This window comes from Leopardus geoffroyi, chromosome B1 (genome assembly GCF_018350155.1).
Source record: "Leopardus geoffroyi isolate Oge1 chromosome B1, O.geoffroyi_Oge1_pat1.0, whole genome shotgun sequence".
NCBI lineage: Eukaryota > Metazoa > Chordata > Mammalia > Carnivora > Felidae > Leopardus > Leopardus geoffroyi.
The window spans coordinates 174,288,831-174,308,973 of NC_059327.1; the positions used below are offsets into that span (position 1 = coordinate 174,288,831).

At 42.5% G+C, this 20,143-nt stretch overlaps 1 protein-coding gene across 4 annotated transcripts in view; it reads right to left on the minus strand.

The window, feature by feature from the left end:
• The window catches only part of CB1H4orf19 (chromosome B1 C4orf19 homolog), an 86,089-nt gene that overhangs the window by 16,444 nt on the left and 49,502 nt on the right, over positions 1–20,143 (minus strand). The gene's annotated exons all lie outside the window — the stretch shown is intronic.

Here is a 20,143-nt window from a genome sequence, read left to right on the forward strand (position 1 = left end):
TCCACGGCCTCAGGGAGCTAGCCATCTGGCTGGGGAGGGCATGGAGACAATGAGAGTTTACAAGTCACTAAAATACTATGCAGGGTACAAATAATGCCATCAGAGGAACAAATAAAATCTCAGGACTGCGAGGTTGTGTCACTGGGCTGGCAGGCATTCGCTGACATTTGAGAGAAACTGTGGCAGATGGAAAAATAACGATGGTGAGATGTGGTGGGAGGGCCTTTCGGGTAGAGGGAACGTGGCAAACAGAGGACAGGAAATGATGGGAGTCTTATTTAGTGAAATCACTGAATTCCTACTGTGTGCCAGGCTCCAGGAAACTGCAGGGAATGGTACACCCACATGGGGTGTACCCTATAAAATGACAGCCCTAACTGCAAAAGAGTGAGTATTCTGGATTTCTCGGTGTTTAAGGAACTTAGAATCTGCCATGCGGTTGGTAGACTTGCCATGTGCCAAGTGCATTGAAGGAAACCAGATGGATATGGCAATTTGGAGTTACAGTGAAGACCCTACTTAACAGTAAAGAATGGACCTTGAAGAGGGAGCATTTAAACTGAGACCCACAGAATGAGAAGGAGCTCTCAACAAGCCATGCCCTTGTTAAGAAGCCTTAAGTGGTTCTGCATTGCCAGCCAATGTCCTTTAATGTCCTCAGCTCAGCATTCGGGACCTTCCACAATATGGCAGGAGTGGCTCTGCTAGATTAGCTCTGAAGCTTCTCTAGCCACCCCTACTCCCAGCCAATCTGGATTTTCCACTCTTTTCTAAACAGGCTTACATTTTTCCTGTTTCTATGCCTTTGCACATATTATTTCTCCCAGCTGGCTTGCAAAATTCTACTGATCCTTCAAACCTCATTGCACACCACCTCCGCCATGAGATTTTTTTTTTTTTAAACCCCAAGTAAAGGTAATTACTCCACTATTTTCATCTCTGTGGAATCTTATCTTCTTGGATGGCTCCGATCACTTTTTGCCTTATTACAGTGATTCGTTTATATAACGTTCCCTCCACTGGCCTGTAAACGTTTAGTAGGGAGGGGTCACGGCTTCACCATTGTTCATGCACATGTTGTGTCTTCTGACACAGTGACTTGCATACAGCGGTACACGGCATGACTTCTGAAAATGTGAGTTATAAGTATCACTGGGAACTTTAAGATGCTTAATACCAATGTATTATATTATAAAACAACAGTGTACGTATTTAATCAGATCTAAGATGCACATGTATTCATTCACTTTTTAGCACTTCTGAAACTGAAATGCAACTTACATTCACTGGCACATCATGGTTAAATTTGAGGCATTATTTTCTATTTTTGTGGTATATAACAGTACATGTTATAATCTATGACATCAAATATTCAATGAAATGTGGCATTTTAATACCATAATTTGTTATCTCAGGAATATATTATGTGTATATTTACTAAATATATCCTATGTTAAATAAGTGTCTACCTGGAACACAATTAGATGAATATTATATAAGACACGGTCCATTTACCCAAGAATCTTCATTTAATTAATTAATTAAATTTATTTGCTATGTTTATTTATTTAATATAATTTATTTTCAAGTTGGCTAACATACAGTGTATACAGTGTGCTCTTGGTTTTGGGGGTAGATTCCCATGATTCATCGCTTACATACGACACCTAATGCTCATCCCAACAAGTGCCCTCTTCAATGCCCATCACCAATTTTCACTACCACCCCCCCGCCACCATCAACCCTCGGTTTGTTCTCGGTATTTAAGAGTCTCTTATGGTTTGCCTCCCTCCCTCCCTCTCTGTTTGTAACTAAAGATTTTGTTTTTAAGTAATTTTTACACCCAATGTGGGGCTCAAACTTACAACCCAGAGGCCAAGAGTCACATGTTCTACTGACTGAGGCAGCCAGGCACCCCTAACCCAAGAACCTTCTAAGAGGAAAACTAACAATATCCAGAGATGGACTTGAGAATTTTACTTCTAAGCACTACATAAAGATCATGTATCAAAACAAAAACAATAACCAGAAATAAGACCCTTCAAATGAATTCTATTTTTTTTTCCCAGAATGACTTTTTGAAACAAATTCTTTCCAAAGAAAATATTTTGGTACACCTGCTTGGTTGGTGCTTATTGGCTAATTTATTTGTTGGGCAAGATAGCATTGACATTATCTTGGGCTGTCCATGGCGAGGACCCAATGGCTGGTAAAACCAATCAGGCCTAAGTATTATGAGAGTTTGGGAGAAGAAGAAATCCCAGTGTGGTTGAGCTGCCAGGAAAGGCTTGATGGAGAAATGCAGACATGGGAGGTGGCAGAAACTAGAGAGGGCAGGGGTAGGAGAGAATATGGGACTTGTGCAAAAGACAGTGGGGAGGCCCATGCTATGGATTTGGAGATGAAAATGGCATCTCTGAGGTTACTGGGGACTCTGAAAGTAGGCACAGAAGACCTAATGTGACCTGATGGGTGATGCGGGTAGGTTCCCGAGCAGCAAGTGGCAGAATGGCAGCAATACATCAAAAAGCCTCCCTTGCTGGCAACAAACAAGGAACACCGCAAGAGTTTTGTGCAGAGACTTGCTAAGAGTTGATCCTTTGAATTAAGTGAGGAGATGGGACGAGCCTGGTATGTGGTGGTATCAAAGAGAAATCCAAAGGAAAGAGCAAATGTGGAAAACTAGCTTTTCAAGCTTTCTTTGGTTTTTGAGTTAGGCATTGATTTCTACTGTCCCTGGTTTCTCTTAGTGGTTTGGTGTATACACTTACTACGTATAGTGTCTTGGGAAAGTTGTGTTGCCTCACTACTCGTTTCCCTGTGAGTAAAATAACAATTATAATTATAGAGTACCTTTTTCAGAGAGCAGTTAGGGTTAAGTGAAAGAAAACAGTAGAGTACTGAGCACAGGGGTTGTTACAAACCATAAGCTTAACATTAGCTATGATTTTTCATCCACTGTCATTGTCACCATCACCATGACCATCACCATCATCATCATCATCAATCAGTCAGTTTCTGTTTTTCTCCCTGCCACTCACTGGACATTTCTTGGGTCCAATGGTCACATCTCATTATCTTTGTTTCTTCAACAAGGAATACAAAGTAGGACTTCCACAAATATGTACTGAGTTTTATGAAAAATAAAAAGCCAGATCTCCATGAAAGAAAGGATTTGCGTGACAAAAGGAGTTACTGAAATTATTTTCATTCTTGGAGGCTGGCAGATGGAAAGAATGGTGGTTCCATACACAGAACAGGTGGAAGGAGAACCTGTATTTGAGAGCAGTATTTGAGAGTGCCTGAGTTCAGCATTTAGCCTTCTGAGTTGGAGTGATGGGTGGGGAGATGGTTAAGGGAAAGATGGCAGACAGAACAAATGCAGCCAGCCACTTCCCATTACAAAGGAAGAGGCATGCATAGCTCACAGAAAGAGCAAAGGTCCATAAAAACAGAAAGCCCATGGATGTGAAGTTAACTAGCAAGTTAGTAGGGTGGGAAGCCAAGAATCGGCCCAATTTAGCAGAATCCTTAAAGGCTTTAGGACAGAAGGGAAAAAGAAGGGAGGACTAGAATCAGGATGATTTGGAAGGTGTTTAAGAAGCAGTTAGGGGGGCGCCTGGGTGGCTCAGTCGGTTGAGCATCCGACTTTGGCTCAGGTCATGATCTCACACTCCGTGAGTTTGAGCCCTGCGTCGGGCTCTGTGCTGACAGCTCAGAGCCTGGAGCCTGCTTCAGATTCTGTGTCTCCCTCTCTCTGATCCTCCCTCGTTCATGCTCTGTCTTTCTCTGTCTCAAAAATAAATAAACATCAAAAAAAAAAAAAAAAAGCAGTTAGGGGGGCACCGGGTGACTCATTCAGTTAAGCGTCTGACTTCGGCTCAGGTCATGATCTCGCAGTTCATGGGTTCGAGCCCTACATCAGGCTCTGTGCTGACAAGTTAGGAGCCTGGAGCCTGCTTCAGATTCTGTGTCTCCCTCTCTCTCTGCCCCTCTCATGCTCGTGCTCTGTCTCTGTCTCTCTCAAAAATAAGCAAACATTAAAAAACAATTACAAAAAAAAAAAAAAGCAGTTAGGTTCCTAAATCCCTTTTTGCACTCCCAGCTTTTGGAGTGGTTTCTGCTCTTTATCTCACCTAAAGAATGTAAGTTTAATGTCTGGAAAGGGTAAAGCAGGGTCTCTGGACTAGGAATATAGTAGAGAACACACAGCAGAGGGCAGGGGTTCTGAATCCAAAACTGGGGATTAAGTGAACGTGTGCACGTGGAGTGCTGAGAGCCTCAGCCTGCTCCCCTCCTTGGCTCTGGGAATGCTGGCAGTCACCCTCGAGTTGTCCTCCAGACATCTAAGGAAGTCTCTAATACGAAAGACAGAGATCGAAACCAACCAACCGACCAACCAAAAAGCACTTAAAACAAAAAGTAGGGAGAAGCAAACTAAAGCAAAAACAAAACGATTGACAATAATATCCTCACCATGTCACCTGTATCCAAAAAGAACAGGGGATCTTTTAAAAAAAAAAAAAATCAGAGAACAAAAACAACGAAAAGCTCTTGGAAACGAAATCAAGACAACAAAAATTAATATTTCAACAGAATTTCAATAGAGTCTAGAAGAAAAAGAGGAAATCTTCTAGAAGTAGGAAAAAAAAAAGATACAGAAAATCAAATGGAAGAGATAAAATAAATCTAGAGGATCAGTCCAGAAGATCCAACGTCCGAGCAACAGAAACTTGAAAAAGAGAGAACAAATAAAAGGAAGGGAGGAATTCATCGACAAAATTATTTGAGAAAATTTCACGTAACTGAAGGACATGAGTTTCTAAATGAAAGCAGTCACCAAGTGCCCACCACAATAAATAAAAACAGATTCAATGCCAAGACACAGCATTGTGGTATTTCAGAACTGGGATGCTATAAGCTTCTAGAAAGAGAAAATCAGGTCGTATCCAAAGAGTTGGGGATCAGAACGGTTGTAGACTCCTTAAACACACACACACATACACACACGTGCGTGCGCGCACACACAACCCTCATTCTAAGCCAGGCCAAATGACCAGTTAAGCGAAAAGGTAGATAAAGATCTTTTCAGATATGAAAGTTCTCAAAAAACTTACCATTCACACAACCTTCCCCTCCCGGAAAGGAAGCTATTGGAAAATGTCACAAACAAATGAAGGAGTAAACCAAGAGGGGGAAGCAAGGGATACAGAAAACAGGACATTAAACACAGGAGAGGGACAAAGTGTCCCCCAGGAGGAAAGTGGCCAAGATCCCAGAATGCCAGCAGCGGACACAGTCACAGGGACGGCTCATTTGGACTGGACAAGGCAAGAAGGCTCTGGGCAGTTTTAAGAGAGGAAATTGATAGAATCCCTGAAGGATCCCAAAGAGAAAGATATATACGATAAGAAAAGAACTTGGGGTGGGACACCTGGGTGGCTCAGTTGTTAAGTACCTGACTTGGAGTCATGATCTTGCAATTCATGAGTTCAAGCCCAGCACTGGGCTCTCTGCTGCCGGTTACGGAGCCTGCTTTGGATCCTCTCCCTCTCTCTCTCTCCCCCCCCCCCCACCCCCTTGCTTGCATTCTTCCTTTCTTCCTTTTCTTTCTTTCTTTCTTTCTTTCTTTCTTTCTTTCTTTCTTTCTTTCTCAAAAATAAACATTAAAAAAAAGAAAGGAATTTGGGGTTGAATCAGGATAAGTATGCAGAATATTTAACACATGAAAAAATGAGCCATTTGTTACCCCAGAGAAAATGGAATTATACTTTTCCACCTGGACTGGCTGGGAAGAACATTTACAGGGTTGTAACAGATACTTGGTATTCACCAAACTAAGACTGGAGGGGGTGCGCAGCGGGGACTGGGAACATTTCTGGTGTGCGGTAGGGCAGAGGGTAGAAGCCGAATCATCTTCCATAGCGGAATAACGTCTAAAACTGAGAGAATATCAAGACATGGTGCTAGAAACATTCATTGAGAGAAACAACCAAAATAATCAGCTAAAAAAAAGTGCTTTTTCAAAAAAAAAAAAAAAGTGTTTTCCTTGGAGGAAAGAAAAAATGTGCTCACAAGTGAGCAGTCAGGGCTCCCACGTATGAAGATGTGGGAACCGATCTAGTCGTAAAGAGCAAAATCTCGAGAAAGGGTACACCAGACGAGAGCAAGCAGTAACAAAGATGCTTTTGAAAGAGCTGAGTCACATCCATTTTCTTAACCTACATTAATTATTCAGCATCTCGTACTGTGGGCCAGGCCATGTGCCAGTAGATGATCGCAGCAGAATGAGTAAGACGTAAAGCTTATAACCTAGTGAGGTAGGCAAAACGTAAACAAATAATTATGATCCAGTGATATAATAGAGCTTATAAGCAAAGTATTATGAAAATGTGGGCACCAGCAATGAGCCTTTCAGAATTTTCTAGAGTTGTGCTGTCCACATGGTAACCACTGGCCACCTGTGGCTAGTGGCTACCATACTGGGCAACGTAAGACTAAAACATGTTCCTCGCAGCAGAAAGTTCTATTGGATGGTGCTGGTCTCAAGGTTCTTAAATGCTGATTTTTACAGTGCTTTTCAAGTACATTAAACCCCTGAAGGGATCACATTCCATGGGTCTATTAGTAAATAGAGCTTTGAAGAGCTTGATATTTAACCAGCTAAGTTATCTGTCCATGGAAAGGAATTTTTACTCTGTTACAGGTTTTGTTTTCATCTGGAGCCACTTGGGGAGCGAGGAAGGGGTATTTCTTGCGTCTCCTGATACTGTTTGACCATGCACAGATGTTGGGGAACAAATGCTGCTGGTGACCAGACTCTGTGAGTCGTTGGGAAAGCACTTTTGCACAGTGGGAGGAGGGAAGAAAGAGCTCTGCAGAACTCCGAAACTCCTGAGTTTGAATTTTGGTGCCATTACTCGTTAGCTCTGTGGCCTTGAGCAAATCTCTCAACCTCTCTTCTCTGGGCCTTTATGTAGTTTTTAGATGTGAGGGGCACAGGTAAAGCACGGATCAGGCTAAGCAGGTGGCAGAAACACAAAAATGGCAGCTGTCATTCTTCTCGCTGTCCTTCATCCCCAACAGGCAATAAGCACGCTGGTCAGGAAGGGCCCCATGTGAAGGAGAGGGCTGGCCCTCCTCACTTCTCATCATGACCCCGTTTCCTGGCTTTTGTTAAAGGATCTATCATTGACCAGGAAATGAAGTACCTACAACAGTAAGGGGAATTTTTTTTTTTTTTTTAGTTTATTTATTTTTTTTTTTTTTGAGAGAGAAAGAGAGAGCAGGGGAGGGGAAGAGAGAGAGGATGAGAGAGAATCCTAAGCAGACTTCCTGCTGTCAGCGCAGAGATGCAGGGCTTGAAGTCACGAACTGTGAGATCATGACCCGAGCCAAAATCCAGTCAGATGCTTAACGGCTTAACCCACTGGGCCACCCAGGCACCCTGGGGGATTTCTGTTCAAAGCAGAGCAAAGGGAAGGAACAGGAAGGGCAATGAGATTTGCCGAAAGCCCAGGACATGCCAGACCCACCGGCAAGTACTGTATGTCCTATAAATCCTCCCAGGGTCTAAGAGAAGTGGAAGGACGGGAGGAAGGCGGCTGGCAGGAAGGTTTGTGGGCGGTGGAGAGACAGCATGGTGGGACACAGACCCACGGGGATGGGCCAGAGTTCCATGGGGAATGCCACGCCAGGGCCCCATGGGATGAAACACGCGGTTCATGAGGACAGCTGGGGCAGTGTGTCGGTCTCATGGGTGGGCCCAGGCCAGTGGTAGTGAGCAGAGGTGGCCTGGGTGACCTGAGCCAGCCCTTCACTTCTCCACAGGTGTTTGCTTAGGGTTTACACTAACCCTAAGTTAGTTACACTAACCCTAAGTTAGACTGGTGGAAGTCTCCATCTCCGTTACCTTCCTCAACTTCCATGAGAAGAAAAACAAAGTTTCCAAGTGGAGTTAAATTCGAAATATGATAAGCCCGAGTTGGCATCAACACCTGGGTGCAAGAAGTAACTTTTCCTTGTAATTTGTAAGTGCATTCAGGCTTGTTTTTTCTTTTTTCCGGGTTCTCTTTTATGGGTTTCCCCCACCCCCACCCCCAGGCAGGGCCAATATCTGAATAGGAAGAAAAGATCCCCAGCTGGGCTCCTTTCTTCGAACAAGCTTTGCAAGCTTTGCAACATCTTCCTTGGATACGATTCAGCTGGGGGCCTTCCCCGTATTCCAGAGGAATTCCTGCGTCCTCACACAGGGGCCCTTTGTGGTCTGAGGTTATGAGAAGTTAACCAGGACTTCGCACAAGGAAGTATCTTTTCCTTGTGTGAAGCCGTGATCAAAGAGAAATATCATTCAAACCCAAACCCGAAAAACAACAACAAAAACCCCACCAAAACAAACCCGCAAAAATAAAACCCCACACCAAAACCATGATTTATATCTAGAATCTCTACAGAAAAAAAAGAAAGATCTGAGTTACGTCAGTAAAGCACAATCATCTGCAGTATAGAATGTACAATTAGCTAGTTCGTGTATTGACGGATTTTAAAGTTTAGTCCTTAGTACAAATTCTAAGTCCTGTATTTAAGTATTCAAACTTTTTTTGTTTGCTTTTGCATCTGTTTTGTTCACAAATATCCCCAATCTTTTCCAAATGCTTAAAGAACTTTTTCATTAAAAAATGATATGTACAAATATTTGTATGTACACACATTCATATAACGTACATATATAAAACTAGATATAATGCTACACACACATGCACACATATGTATCAGCACACAAAGTTTGGGAAAAGAGTGCAAAAAAAATGTCAGCCATGATCATAGCAACCTACCCATGTGCTATGTGTTCATTTTTTCCCCAGGATTTGTTGTGGTTTATGTCCGTCTATACAGCGATTTTACACAGTACGTAATATAAATAAGTTCACGCCATGCTTTCTCTCACTGAATATTTTGTTTCTAGCCTTTCCCGTGACAATACATAAGGTCCACAATGATTGTTACAAATGGTGCAAATTATTCCAAAAGTGAACCTCAGCCAGATAATTAACCATTCCTCGCCAACGCTTCATATTTCTAGAACTTTCCATTTTTGGTAAAAGTCACCCTCCTTGCAGTTTCTAAGTTCAAAGTCTACAGTGCTGACTATAAACATGACATAATTATACTGGGTGAAAGGATTTTGATTTTCCTTGCCTCTCCTTTTTAAAATTTTCTTCTGACACGAAGTAAAGAGGACCTACAGGACTCAGCAGTTAGAGGCCAGCCCAGAGGCTGTTTCTTCATCACAAACCAGGAAATGCTGGCTCTGAGAGGCATCAGCATCACGACTGTTCCGATTCTGAAGTGCAGGAAAAGAGCAAGAAAAATCAGCCTAGCAATGACCTGTCCCAGGCAGAAATTCTCCTTTCCCCAATAATTAGAGACACTGCACACAACAGATTCCCGAGAATCAGACCCGCATTGTAACTCCTACTGAGTTCATCTTTTCTCTCTTTCTCTGCGGCACAAGCTCTTTCCGGTGGAGGCAGCAAGGTATGGCTCTCTTGGCAGCAGGGGCCCCAGAATGGGGCACAGTCATCCCACGTATCTATCCGTGGGTAGGCGCTCCAGTGCCCTTTGAAGATTATGTTTTCCATTTATAAAGTCTCATTCTGTCTCAGTTTGCTCACCTACGTGGCATAAGAGATTTGTGTCAGATGTGCAAACTGCCTTGCATGTGTTCCTCTACCAAGGGCAGGTGAGGGGAACAGGAGAGGATGAGGGGGGGCAGAGCCCCGGGGCCAAGTCCCTGCAGCTGTAGCACTGTCGGTACGTGGGCGGACAGGAGCTCAGGGCCGTGGGAGCCACAAGACTCTTCACTGGGCTCTGGCAGGCATTACCCTCAACACATTTTCAAACCTCAACTTGGGACTCTGGATCTGATGCATGAGAAAGAGAGAAAGAAAGAGAGAAAGAGAGAAAGAAGGGGGGGGGGGCGCTGACACTGGAGCATCCATTATGTGTTTGATACTATACACTCACTACCCCCATTTTCTTCCCAGCAACACTGTGAAGTAGGTACTACTAGCTCCATTTCATGAATAGCAAGCTTAACTAATTCACGTAAGTTTCATAACTGTAAATGGTAGGCAAGGGTTCAGAGTTTAAGCTTTTGTCATTAACACCGTGGAGTCTTTAACATGACAGGATGTATGCAACCAAGCCTATTATTGTGGGGGTAGGCAGGGAATATGGGATACAGGAGGTCAACGAACTTGGGCTTCCCATTCACAAAGGGCCTCAAGTGTAGACTCTTGACCAGTATCTCCAAGGACACACCCAGAACTATACTGACAGGCTTGAAAGAATGTTCCATCACACAGCTTTGAACTTCAGTCTTAGTTTGCTGTAACAATTCACTTGTAGTTCCCTATGAATTAATACTTAATATTGAGAATAGGAAAATTCTATCACCTTTATGATTGTGTGCAAGATCACACATTTGTACATGTAAGCATTTAAAATATTAATATTTATAATCTTGCTTTGTTATTATTTTACTACTTTAATATACTGAAAGCCTCAAAAACAACAAAAATTAAGTAACCGGGTCCCTTTCATTGCCTGAGAGACGCTGATCCTATGCTATAGTTCCAGAAAAACCAGGTTGTAAGTTCGCCATTAAAATGCAAAAGTAAACATTAGGGACAGATTTCTGAAGAATTACCTTAAGAGAAATTTTTGGGTTGGGGGTCAACTCTCATCTCTTGTAGAGATTTCACTATTTGTGATTCCTTAAGTATCTGTATCTTAAGAACCTTAATAACCGATATCTTATGGATTATATACTTTATTTTTATATATTTTTTAATGTTTATTTTTGAGAGAGAGACAACATGAGCAGGAAGGGGCAAAGAGAGAGGGAGACACAGAATCCAAAGCCGGCTCCAGGCTCTGAACTGTCAGCACAGAGCCTGACGCGAGGGTCGAACCCACAAACTGTGAGATCGTGACCTGAGCCAAAGTCGGACACTTAACGGACTGAGCCACCCGGGTGCCCCTGGATTACAGACTTCAAATGGGCACAGGTAAACAATCAATCACCAGTAGCAATGATGCTACTGGACCTCCAGCTTCTGGGCTTTTCTTTCTCATGTAGGGAGGCAAGAGCCATGCAGCCCAGAGCCTATCACTCTCTGCTCCAAAGCTGGCCTGCCATACCATGAGTCACAGCGACTACCTGCGGTAATAGGAGGAACTTGAACATGTCAGTGAAGTTGTCCTTTAAATTTCTTCCATTCTAAAGTGAGATTTGTCAAGGATTTTGACACTCTGGTTAAGCTACTGGTTTTAGCAGAGAGACAGAGACAGAGAAACAGAGAGAACAAATGAATGACTATTAAATGGCTATGAATAAAAATTAAAGTTAAAATCACAGCATTTGTGAGTTGGGAAGTCCCCAAGAAAAAATATTAATCTAACCCAGTTGTATTACAGATTAGGAACTGAGGTCCTGAGAAGCTAAGTGGCCGTCAGTATAATTTTTGCTAAATCATGCTGCTATCCTTGTAGAGATCCAGAGCACGGTTTAGGCCACCTTTTGTTGGTAAATAAAATTTTATTGGAATACAGCTCTACCCATTCATTCATGACTTGTCCATGGCTGCTTTTGTGCCACACAGTAGGGCCGATACTTGCGACGGACATTGAATGACCCGCGAAGTCTAACATATTTATTATCTGGCCCTCTATAGAAAAAATGCTGACTCCAGCTCTCCAGGATAAACAAAGTCTGTGAGGAGGAACCAAAGGGTGCCGGCAACCATGCGAGCAAACTTGGAAGTGGATCTTTGGAGGCATGCCAACAGGCACCTGAGTGAGCGTGGAAACAGATTCTCCTGGTCTGGTCCAGCCTGGAGATGACCACGGGCCTGGCCGACGGCTTGCCTGCAACCTCATGACAGACCTTCAGCCAGAGATGCCCCATTAAGCGGTGCCTGGGTTCCTGACCCACAGAAACAAGAAACAAATGTTTCTTCTTTTAAGGTGCTAATTTGGGGATGATTTGTTATGCAGCCAATGGATAACTAATATAAGCGCATCTGTTTATTTTTTTTATTTTTTTTTAAAGTTTTTTTTAACGTTTATTTATTTTTGAGAGAGAGAGAGACAGAGCATGAACGGGGGAGGGTCAGAGAGAGGGAGACACAGAATCTGAAACGGGCTCCAGGCTCTGAGCTGTCAGCACAGAGCCCGATGTGGGGCTCGAACTCACAGACCGTGAGATCATGACCTGAGCCGAAGTCGGATGTTTAACCGACTGAGCCATCCAAGCGCCCCAAGCGCATCTGTTTAGTTGGGCTCACCCTTTCAAGGTGAGCGAAATGCTATCTCTGAGATCAAAGTCTCATCGTGATCTGCTCTGTGAGGACTTTTGGACCCTTGGTCCCCAGCTCCAAATGGAGTTGGCACATCAGTGCACTGTGCCAACTGGTCACTGCAAGTCTATCCCATGGCCACGTGGTCCGTTAAGATGTCTGTCTGTCTGGCGCTGTGTCTTACTCAGTTTTGTAATCACAGAATCTGATTTAGTGCCTAGTAATCATGATAGGATAATAATAATACACACTTATTGAGTGCTTACTGTGTGTCAAGCACTTTATGTCCATTGTCTCATTTTACCCTTTTAACAACCCTGGGAGGTAGTACTATTTTTAAGCCCATTTAACAGGGGGAAAGGCAACAATTACATACGTTAAGGAACTTGCCTTATACTGGCTGACAAGCAAGCAGTAGAGCCAGGACTTGAGCTCTGACAGACCCTGAAGGGGCCACACTCTCCTGGGATTCTGGGTCCCCAGATACGTGGTTCTAGTCATGGTACTGCCACAGTTAACCGTGGACTCGGCAAAGTCGCTCACGGAGAGGAAACCAATTTCCTCACCCATAAAGTGGTGGTGATGATGATGATGATGCCCCTGTCCTATCTCTCAGGGCATGTGTCCTAAAATAGTGACTTTTTTAAGTTCACGGTAAATGTGGACTCAAAATAAAGTGACTTACTGATCTTTTGACCAAACACCCCTTAGCTGGGGCAGACCTGAAAGAAGAGGAAAACAAGCAGAGGGTATTTAAGGGAAGAGCCTGAGGGAAGGGCAAAGGGCCACTGAAATCCATTTCCTACCCTTTCTCCACTTCCTGTTCTTCCCTGTCCTGCTCTTGGCATCACTATGGCTCCCGGCCCCATCTGCAAAAATCCCCGGAACAACGGTGGGTGGAGGTTGTCAGGTTAATGAGAAGAAATCCTCAATTATTTCAAACACAGCTCATGCGTTTATGCTGTGCGTTTTTTTTTTTTTAAATGTATTAATTTTTTTTGAAAGACAGAGACAGTCAGTGTGAGTGGGTGAGGGGCAGAGAGAGAGAGGAAAAGACAGAATTCCAAGCAGAGCCTGAAGCAGGGCTGGAACCCAGGAAACATGAGATCATGACCTCAGCTGAAATTAAGAGTTGGACACTTAACAGACTGAGCCACAGAGGTGCCCCTACACTGTGGGAATTAAAAAAAAATTTTTTTTAATGTTTATTTCTTATTGAGAGACAGAGAGACAGAGCATGAGCATGGGAGGGGCAGAGAGAAGGGGAGACACAGAATCCAAAGCAAGCTCCAGGCTCTGAGCTGTCAGCACAGAGCTGGACGTGGGGCTCGAACCCACAAACCATGAGATCACGGCCTGAGCCGAAGTCAGACACTTAACCGACTGAGCCACCCAGGCGCCCCTACACTGTGGGAATTTTAACTGAGACTGCATATGAACAGTCTTCCCTGGAAAGAGATATTTATATTTATAGATATTTGTATTTATATTACATGGCTGAATGTGACTTCTCACTCCATCCCAGCCTCTTCTAGAAAGGGAAGAGTGCTGGATCCCTCTAGGCTGGTTTAGCTCTCACTGCAGGCTCTGCACATCTCATACAAGAGTCTGAATTTTTCACAGTTGAGCCCTTGGTATGTGGAAGAGTGCCTGAAATACAAAAGGCATTCAAACTTTTTTTGATGAATAAAGGAACGGATTTTTACCTGCTTCTATGCTGTTCTATGCTAGAATGTAAATGCCATAAAGTAGTAGGTATTCAATAAATATTTGTCAAATGACCCTAAAAATCTGGCCTCATATTATTACATTCAGGGCAGTGTCATCGGATTAAAAAAAGTAGAGTTCAAAGAAGGGTTTCAAGGTTAAGAAGACACCTGACTCCAGTCAAGGCCCCAACTGTGGCCATACTAGAATGGATGCCCAGAATATTCCTGAACATGAGTTCCTGTGACTTAAATTCTTGATGATGTCAAATCGCCAGTGTGGCAGGAAAAGGATTCTCTATCTATTCCGTGTGGACTGCAGCCAATGATTTAGGATTTAAATTGTATGTTTCTTGGAGCAGTGATTTTCAATAAAGAAAAAAGACTGTTACTTCTCTATGGACTTATTTCACCTTGCTTCCTTAAACGTCACCAAAAACCAACCAACAAACAAACAAGCAAACATCAATCAACATTGCTTCCCACCAACCGACAAAATCCAAAGAGACAAACACTTTGTCAGGGTTTCCTTTCAGCATTATTTGTGATGAATTAGGTAAAATGTACATCCCAAGAAAATAAAGAACCTGACATAGCCTTAATCATAAAACCAGAAAAACAATTCTGTCTAATAATCACCAGGAAAATGTGCACTGTAAGTATTTCCCACCATTACTTGGCAATCCACCTACTTTTCTAAGAGAACCAAAGAACTCTGCAGACTTGTTCTGTCTCCATTAAGATGACCATTCAAACCTAAGTCAAATTTACATTGCAGTCATTTTTATCCCTCTACTTAAGCATTCCTCATCCTATCTAAGCAATTTCCACAAGACATTGGAAGGGCCCTAGTTGTTGTTTTTCCTTCCTTCCTACCTACTTTACTTCATCTTTTTTTCATTAGTAAATATTAGATGTTCATAATAGTAAGGTGAAAAGGATGGTAGTTCTCTAAATTTCGCATATTAAAGTTTGCTCAAAGAAAATAAAGTTCGGTCAAAGAAAACTTGCTTCTTTGGAAGCTAAAATCAACAGGGCAGCCCCACCTTGTATCGTGTGAGGTGTTATGCGGAAACACACTTTGTAGAAACAGTCCAAAACCAATTAAAGTTGGTTTAAGTAACTGAGAAATAAAAATATTCGTGACAATCCACAGATTTCTAGCGTATTTCTAGAGGATGGAACAGGGTAGAAGTAAAACAAAATCAGAGACGGATAAGCTCTTAACCTGCTTTTAATTCACTCAACTCTGTAAATGTGAGACTGGCTTAAATTATTTTTTTTCCACCCTTAATGTTTCCTTAGTTTGATATACTACCACGTAATGTATATTAGCTTATTGTCTTCAATTGCATAAGCCAGAGGCCGCTGGAAATGAGTCCTATAATCTTCATTAGCAAAAAAAGGTACACGTACACTCAGCAACAATGCATGACATTTCAGGAGACCCTTATCTGTAACCTAGTTTTGGGTATTTAGAGATTTCTCGACAGTGTTCCCTTTCGCTGGGAGACTAATGCAGAAAATTCAATACCAGGAGCAGTCGGCATGCTTGTTAGCTTCTCTTTTTTAACAACAGGATAAAAAGCTGTGTAACTATTTCAGTTATGTTCAAAATGGTGTCCGTGTTCGGGGCGGGAGGGGAAAGGCCTGAATCTTGCCCTGTGGTTCTGGCAGGTGCAGGGTGCAGACCAGTTATGCCCCGCAGGCAGTGTTATTCTGGCAAGTATTTAACAACTGGTTCTATAGAAAAACATGTCTATCATAAATAAAGGCCGTGTGGAACACTGTTTGTATATAATAATAAAATACATTCTTTTTATTATAAATTCCACGTAGGCAATTGGTTTTCACAGAATGCTCTAGCAAGGTTTTGCCAGACTCTTCCATCAGTAATTTACTCGCGGCTACAACGGGTATAGTCCTGGCATGAATGTTAGTTGATAGCATTGTTTAGCAAGGTAGACGAAAGTGAAACAATGAACACATGTGTTGGAATTTCATGTTTGTTAATGACACAAGCAAATTCTTTTCTGAATCAGAGAACAGTCTTTTGAACACCGGAAGAAAAAATTTCTTCAGAGTTTTTTTGTGCTATTCCCATGTAACAATTACAGACTCAGCAAAGTTCCATGTTGCATATTGAGTTAACAATTTTATCATATTTTTTAAAATAAATTTTATTTATTTTGAGAGAGACTGCGCGTGCACGTGCACACATGAGTGGGGAAGGGGCAGAAAGCAAGGAGAGACGGAGAATCCCAAGTAGGCTCTGCACTGTCCGTGCGAAGTCCAGTGCGGGACTGGAACTCAAGAACAGGGAGATCATAACGTGAGCTGAAACCAAGAGTTGGATGCTTAACTGACTAAGCCACCCAGGCGCCCCTCTTTATCATATTCTTTTTTAAAAAAAAATTTTTTTTAACGTTTATTTTTGAGACAGAGAGAGACAGAGCATGAGTGGGGGAGGGTTCGAGAGAGGGAGACACAGAATCCGAAACAGGCTCCAGGCTCCGAGCTGTCAGCACAGAGCCCGACGCGGGGCTCGAACTCACAGACCGCGAGATCATGACCTGAGCTGAAGTCGGCCGCTCAACAGACTGAGCCACCCAGGCACCCCCTTTATCATATTCTTAAGTGTAGTCGAGCAACAAAACCTTAAGTTGAGCTCTGACTTACAGTATTTGCTAATTCTATGGTGTAAATGCTCCTGTGTCTGATTTCGAGACAGAGGTTAAGTCACCCAACTCAAAGTTGGGAAGAGACGTACAGCTGTAAACCATTTTACGGTATTTCCACCACACAGACACAATAGATGTAAATATCCTCAACAGCACAGAAAACAGAAAAATAATTCGCAACTGATGAGCTTTGAGTATTTGTTACTTTTGTTTTCAATAGAAGTTTTTTTTGTTTTCAATATAATTACACTTTAATACAATTTAATTTTGAATATCATCTCACAAGAGTTTTGAAATTCCAAAATTCTACAGCCAGTCCCGGCTGGCTCCAGCACAAGGTTTCAGGGTCCTGAGCCCGAAGGGCAAATGCTTTTCATAGGCCATTTTCTCTCAGCCACACACCAATAACCTCCAATTAACAGTCACCCTAAGACCCAACTTCCCCTGCTGTGAGTTAATCAGTCTCAAGAGGTGGATGTCTGGCCTTAAGCTCTCAGTAGAATATTAACATTTTGGGAGGGAGAAAATGACTTCAGGAAAGTGACATGACTTTGAGGCAGTACGCATTTTCCTCACCTGTGGAATGGGAACAGCACCGTTACTAGGGTTGTCCTAAGGAATAGAGCTAACTGTGTGCAAAGCTCCTGAGTAATGCCTCAACTACAGCAGATGTGGAATAACTACGTGTTGATCATTAAGATGAGGGCAGAATCTCCGTAACAAACCTTTCTTTTCTGGACACACATGAATCCGTCAGGCAAGCTGCTTCCTTTCCCATAGAGAAGCAATTTCCAAATATGATTGAGTGAAAAGCGAGTTTGAGAACAAGTCCAGTCATGGTCAGATTTCTTGAGTCTGTGGAAGATTGTTACCTGGCTTCCCAGGATCACCATTTCCATCTCTTCTCCAGAAATATGGGGGGAAAAAAAGTGAGGGCAAATTTGTAACCAGAGACTTTTAGCAAGGACCCAAAGGGTAACTTCTGGCAGTCAATATTTTACGTCAGAATCATGGGCTAGAAGTTAGGGAGACTCATTTGCCTCCTGTGAAATCAGCACAGACAGCAGTTTTGGGAGCATCCTGTTTAGATAAAGGATAAAATCTTTTAAAGAGTTTTTGATACTCTGAAAAATGTGGTGCTCTAGACCATTTATCCTTACTTTTGAGACTCCGGGCCTCTTTAGATCCTTTCTTTTTTTCCCCCTTAAAGCATTTTAAAAAAACAAAGTGAAACAATATAAATATAAAAAGGCTTAGCTTACCTTTTGAATATAAGGAATTGGGGTAATAATACCTATCTTACAGGTTTGTTATGCTTAGTGAACTAAAGGACTTAGTGCATGGCACGTATGATGTGGTATATGGGGGGTGAGGGGGCATACAGCCAATGGGAGCTGTTGTATGTAGCCCAAGGCATTCTTTCCTCCTTTCAAAATCAACTCAAGGTTAACAGGTGGGGTGGGGGTTAGGAGGAGGGGTTGAAGGATAGAGTCCAGACAAAACAGCTATGAAGAGGTCACCTTCCTCCTGTCTTCTACGTGGTTGGATAAGCAGGTTGAATTGGTTCCATTTTTCCCTCTCTAGAAGACAGTATTTTCTTCCAAGAATAAAAGGACAGCCCTGTCGCGATGGTTATTAACTAGATCAAATCTCAAGGAAGCCAGAGATTCTAAAATCTCACTTGTCCTGTTATTTTATGTAGATTTATAAACCCTATTCTTTATTCAGATTTCAGGGACACCTAGGATTAATTGACAAGCCACAGGCAATTTCAGCAAACACTAAGCATTTTGCACACAGAGATCATAAGGGAACAACCAGGAGTCAGTCTCGCCTTAAGATAGAAGATATTTAGGGGCACCTGGGTGGCTCAGTCGTTCAAGCATCAGACTTCGGCTCAGGTCATGATCTCACAGTTTGTGGGTTCGACCCCCACGTCAGGCTCTGTACTGACAGCTCAGAGCCTGAAGCCTGCTTCAGATTCTGTGTCTCCCTCTCTTTCTCTGTTCCTCCCCTGCTCACACTGTCTCTCTCTAAAAATAAATAAAGATTAAAAAAAATTTAAAAAAAAGAAGATATTTATAGCATCAGTAATACACAATCTTATGGTTGGGGAGAAAATACAAAGGAAGGAATAGTGAGTCTCAAAGCAAGACATATTAAAAAAGAGTGGCTGTAATGTAAAGTACCTACATCTGTAATAAATAGACTTATGTGGCACATCATTGAAGACTATTTGATAATGTGTTTCTGGGGAAATCACAGAATTTAGTCTAGAAACACTTGAAGGTATAAGGTTTTTAGATAACATCCTGTTAAATTCAGCATTACTCAAACTCAGTGATTTCAATCTGAGCTGCTATGTCATTTTGTTTCATAAAAACTCAAGCTAGGTTCTTGGGTAGAAAAGATCCTAAATGGAAAAAAATCTCAAAATGTGATAAACCAAATACGAAAAAATTTCAAAATGTGATAAACCAAATATGTCAGAATTAAAATCTCAAACCATGAGCACTGAACCAGATTACCTACACTGAATTTTTGAAATGAATAATATTAAAATGAGTGTGCGTGTGTGTGTGTGTGTGTGTGTGTGTGTGTGTGTATTTATATGTGCAAACTGAAGCTGGAACCAAGGAGGAAGCTTTTCCCTTCTGGTGGAGTTTATATAATATACACCAGGGCTAAAACTGTTCACGAGAATAGTTCCTTCAACGACAGTATTTTTAATATTGTTGCATACATACTCCTGTGTCCTTTTATGTGAATTTGGAAGGAATGCAAAGTACATTTATGGGATCAGTCTTTCTAATTCAATCTCAAACTCTTCCTTTCCTAAACTCATCGGCAGCTTTCCTGCCTAGGAGACCGCTTCAGTGAATCTATAAGGGCTTCCTCCTCTCTCTGGGCCATTGCAAAAAACTGTTTTCTTCCTGAAGCATTTTCTCACCAGGCTTTTGACCTCACCAGACCTACAGTGGGGCTGTTCTGCCCGTTCTCCTTTCTTTGTGCCAGAGGCGCCCCAAAAGCTCACATCCCACAGCTAAAATCCTAGCAGGTTCTTAGGACTTTACACAGTTGTGCAATGGTTAAAAACCAAACAGAAAACCCAGCCCTGGGCCCTGCTGGCTGGGGTGTGGCTGCGGGCTGGCCGTGGGGCTGAGGGCTATTGCCTAACAAAACCAAACACTCAGCACTAACTGCTGCCAGGTGCAGTGATTACCTGTTAAACAGAAGGACCTATACACCTTTCCTCCCTGGGGACAGGAGTGAACACGTGGAAATCCCTTTAGTCAAAGCTCTTCGGGGTCAAATAGTACAGTGCTTTTCAACTATTAGCATTCGAGCAACACCTGGAATAAAAACAAACCAAGTACTAACTTCCGTCTCCCCG